Raw genomic sequence first — 5435 nt, 5'->3', positions numbered from 1 at the left:
GATATTTTGAAGAATGTTCGTAACTAGAAAGTTTCTGGTCCCCATTGACTCCAGTAGTGTATTTTGTTTTTCATACTATGGAAGTCTGTACCCAACTGTTTGGTTACCATTTTATATATATATATATGAAGAGTTTATTTGCAAAGATAACTCACTCTGTTTTTTTTTATTTTCAAAAAGCATGCTTTTTTTATTATCTTATGGTGTTTTTATTGTGTTTTATTGTGTTAGTTAGCTGTATTTAACCTAATCAAAATAACCCAACTGCAGTTTGATTGAGATTGGACTCCACAAGATAACTCTGTTTTTTTTTATTTTCAAAAAGCATGCTTTTTTTATTATCTTATGGTGTTTTTATTGTGTTTTATTGTGTTAGTTAGCTGTATTTAACCTAATCAAAATAACCCAACTGCAGTTTGATTGAGATTAATTGGACTCCACAATGGGAAAACTAACTAAAAGAGTTATCTCTTTTTGCAAATAAACTCTTCATATAAATAACAATAATATTAAAAATACAAACGGATGCATCACACTCCTTTCCTGAATTCTTCGATTAATTAATTTATACATGAACATTTCAAACAAACGTTGATCCAGCCGTAGCGCAAACAAGTGCTAATAATGAATTGTAATGACTTGTATTTCGCACCAGCCCATTAGAAGCGTTGGAGAACATTTGTTTTCAAACAATCAATACGCGAATTAGCGTAAATAATCTCCGGCTTCCTGCGTTTTTAGTCGTAACGCTGGTTCTTCATTAACACTGGCTGTTAGTTAACGGTCTCATTCAACACCGGTGAGCGGATCAAAGCCCATCATCCCGGCCAGAGAGCTCATTATGCTGGAATTAAGCAAGTTAAGACACTGGAGAAAGAGCCGAGGTGCGAGAGTTTGCTCCAAGTGCGAGCGAGATTAAAAGCCCTGAGAAACAAATGGGTAAAGCAAAACAGCTCAACATGTGTCAGCACTGCTCAAACTAGTGAGAAGCATGTCATCCTTGTTTTATGGCATGCCAATAAAATCGGCGTGTTCATGAAATGGTTTACTTCCAAAGTAATGCCCTAAACGTATATGTTTATTTATCTGCCATTAATGACTTAACGGAGTGTGAGCACTTTAAAATATAGTCGCAGCATTAGTTGCATTCGTTTAAAAATGTCAATTATTTTTATTTAATTATAATTACTATTTATATTTTTTATTCGTTCAATTTTCTTTTTTAATCTGCACTTAAACGGTTCTTCAATATGTGTTTATAAAGCAGGCCTAGAAAGTGCGAAAGCGAATGCTTACTCATATTGTGGTATTATTTCGAGGTAAAACCCAAACAATCCTTTATGTAAGGACGACTGGGGGTGGAACACAACATTTGATTGTGAATGATAATTGTGAGGCCAAGTTGCGGTCACAATATCTTCCTAATCCCCCACAGGTCGCTCTGATTAAGTGGCCATGGACTAGTTGATTCTTCACTGGTTTCTCCTTACAGGGACCCGGGCATGAACTTTTTCTTGTGCCCCAGGCTATTTGTTCAATTCAGTGCGCGCCTCTCACTTAACCCCAAACTCCTGCCCACCCCGAGCTCCCATTCCAGCCAATTAAACCAGCTACCTCTGGATAACGCCAAAACACCACTCTTAAGAGCCGGATCTAATTGTGAAGTGAAAGAAATGGTTTAATCGTTTGTCAACAAATATCAGGTTATTGTTATTTTTTTCCAGTGGTCTTTTGAAAGGTCAAATAAAATGGACAGTATATAGGCTACGAGACTCATTAAAAAAAAAGTGTATGCAACTTTAAAAATGTTTTATCTGCTAACTGTGCTATAAACTTTGTTCGTGAAAATATGATTTCATGTCACTTAATCAATATGACTATTTTATGTTGCACCAAAAATGTTAACTTTAAAGGTTCGATCAAGTAGAAATACAATAACAATTGTGTGTAGGCATCGACTGTAACCAGTTAGTAGCAGAAGTAGTAATATAAACAAACAACACGATTCAATCAACCGTTTCTGCTAAACTATTGTTGAGGTGAATTACAGACTGTAATACTTTGTGTAAATCAAATAAAAGTTCTAGTGTTATTCATTTAAATGCTGAAATTGTCTTGTAGCCTAAAATTAATATTTTTGTTTGATCGCTTTATTTCATCTTTACATGCATGGCGATACTCTGTATATAATTGGCAAATAAAATTGATTGCCTTTGCTATATGAAAAGAGGTTAAATTGTATGGCATACTGTAATATTGATATGCGCGAAGACAAGAACGATTAAAGCTATACAATTTAAACTACTGTAAAAGTGTTCCGATAAAACCAAACATTGTTTCCATATCGCATGTACAAAAAACTGTTTAATGCATAGGCCTATACAGAAATGAACAATATCGATTATTTGTGTATGAAATGTTCCTCTCTGAGGCTGCGAAAGCATCGGCATCCCAAATAAAAACAGCAGGAGCTACAAAATGTATAAAATATACAAAGCAATGCTAATCACTTTGAGCAACCAATGAAGCAACATTTTGAAAAATAACATTTGATAAACGTAACAAGTAAAAGCACATAAATACGATAGTCGACTGGCTCTTGGCTAGTTGTGGCATGATTGTCCGAAAGCAGAGGAAGTCTGTGATGGTCAGAGAGTAAAGAAACCCCCCAGCGTCCTGTGCTCTTAGCGCCCTCTGTTGATCACTGAACACCAGTGTGGGCAAATTTACATATAGTTTAACTATCTAAAAGACACCATTTTTATGCTTTACTGAGGTATAAAAAAAAATTAAAGTAAATAGACATTTAAAAATCATATCAAGAAAACTGACAAAAATAAATTGATTAAAAATGAAAGACAAGAGGGGGAAAAATCTTGAATCTGATTTCAACATTGATTTAAAGGAACAAAGAAATAAAAGTTAATTTTTTTTTTTATATACAATAACAACAAATATTCAAGTGCTATTAAAAAGTGCTTTAAAAAACGTACAATTGCAACTTAGTATATAAAAATATGTACACACACACATATGCATAATTACTTCTTACAAAGGAAAAACTATATAAGAAATATTAGCTTGAACTTAGAAACTTTAGGCATAGTGTTTGTGAAATAATAGGATAGAACTGCAAATATGGCCTCAAGTAACATTCGCATCAGGTGGTTCTTGGCCTCCACGTCCTGCATTTAAAATCCTTTAATGCAGGGCAAGCTGTTGATTATCCCTTATATATATATATATATATATCCTGTAAAGAATAATAAATAAATAATAAATAACTGTGCAATGCATTCATTTAAATAACTTGTCACTGTATTCATTTAGTGTACTGGATGTCCCCACAAAGAACCTGTGGGAGAGTGTGAGATAGTAAACTCTCCATGGCCACGTGTCCCAAAAGCATGATAAACGGGGCTGAAACCAGGGTTCAAAACATAGTGAGATCTGGTTTGGGGTGTTAAGAATTCTACCATAAATGCTACCTATAAATGCAACTAATTTTATACATGTATATAAATGCATATAGATAGGGAAAGTCGTTGTAGATTTAGTTCTGGACTGTTTAGAGTATGAAAGTGCATGGTAAGCTATGGAGAGAGACTCGATCGTCACTTTTCAGTTGTCCTGCAGGTGACTTCACTAAATTACAGTTACAATGGTTACACTTTATGTACAGTCTTGCATAATAATGAATTCATTTTATAAATTAATTATTGTGTGATTATTGCAGACAGTTGTAGGGCATAGACATGATTTTATCTGTAACACCTTTTACCAAGGCCATCCGTTCTGCTCCTGGAGGACCAGCATCCAGCAGAGGACAAATTCCAATCAGAAGTGAGCGTCTCAATACGCTACTGACTCTGAAGGGCAGAGCCCTTGGGGTTGTTATAGGGAGCAGAGCAGTTGTCTCTCATATGTGGCCGTTTGAAAGGGGCAATGAACGCATGGGACTCATTTTGAAGGCTGAGGTCGCATTGAGACACTGCAAACGTAATTTCCTCATTATTCTAATACCTGGAATGTTACCATGACATCGTGCGGTATCCATCATCCCATTATAGCTGTTCTTAGAACAGGAATCTCTTAATACAGTTATGCAAATAAATACACTTTTTTTTTTTTTAAATATAGCACAGGGTCTGTTGAATTCTTGATTCTCATTAGCTGACAAACGTTATAAGGTGTGCAATATTTTTAAGTAAACGCACAGCTATGCAGTAGTTCCAGTTGTGTCGACCGCATTACAGTTCCAAATCACTCTGAATTATTTCAGCTTATTTCAAAGGCCACTCAAAGACAAGCAAATAAATATGACAAACAATGGGAAATTACAAACAATTTCAAACAATTAATTAATTTACCTTTTATTGTCTATGTAAAATATGCTACATCTCTTTCTTCTGCTCTCTCTTTCTCCACACACACAGAGAGACATCCACGTGCAAAACTTGTGTGCTGTTCATTGACTTATGAACAATTAACATTACAAAAAGTGTAATGACTAAAGCAGCAAGTTGGTAACTGCTGATTCTGAAGTTAAACTTACAGCTTTCTTGTTGATACACAACTGCATACTTTTGAGACACTCAGACGCATATAATTCACTTTCTTTCTTTCTTTCTTTCTTTCTTTCAATAACTGTATCTCAATGGCTCAAGCAACGGAGGCTTGTGATGAGATGAGTAAGACGATACTTCTACACGCAGGAGTGTTTAAGGATAAAAAACAGACACATGTCTTGAAATAAAACATCTGAACAGTGTCTTGAGTGATAGAAAGACCCTTTGTTAATTCAGTTGTTCACTTTTGTTTAGAACGCCCCCTTCTGGAAGTGCCCTTTAAGGACACAAAAATATTTATCTCAATCCCTAATTAAACACACATGAACCAAGGTGTTCAGGAAAAAGTCTCAGGATACGCATGTAACCATGGTTCCCCGAGAGGGAACGAGATGCTGCGTCCCCTAGGGGGCACATTGGGGAATGCAACCTGCATGACCGGTGTCTGAAGCACGTGTGTCTACGAAGGGGTTACCATAAGGGGGGCCAACTGAGACTACCCAGACCACAGAGAGTGGGCTATCTACATACAACCCTAGCAGGGGAAATAGCGCTGTTTAGGCAAGGGCTCAAGAGACTGCTACTTAAAACCCTAAGCAGGGGAGCAATCACTGAGCTATCACATAGCTATCCTCAGATAGCTAGGCTCTAGGAAAGGGGATCACTCCAGGAGAGGGCTCACCGCAACTGCCAGTAAGACATAGCAGGGATTTGAAAAGCCATGTTTCTGAATGACACAACCTAGTGATGTCATGTAGACAGAGAAGAGAAGTGGTCCAAGAACTGAGCCCTGAGGCACCCCAGTAGTTAGATGTTGCAACTTGGACACCTCACCTCTCCAAGATACCTTGAAGGACCTATCTGAGA

The sequence above is a fragment of the Sinocyclocheilus rhinocerous genome, unplaced genomic scaffold, assembly GCF_001515625.1.
Source record: "Sinocyclocheilus rhinocerous isolate Xijiao unplaced genomic scaffold, SAMN03320098_v1.1 scaffold1850, whole genome shotgun sequence".
In the NCBI taxonomy this organism is placed as follows: Eukaryota; Metazoa; Chordata; class Actinopteri; order Cypriniformes; family Cyprinidae; genus Sinocyclocheilus; species Sinocyclocheilus rhinocerous.
Note: the sequence above shows the minus strand (reverse complement) of the source record.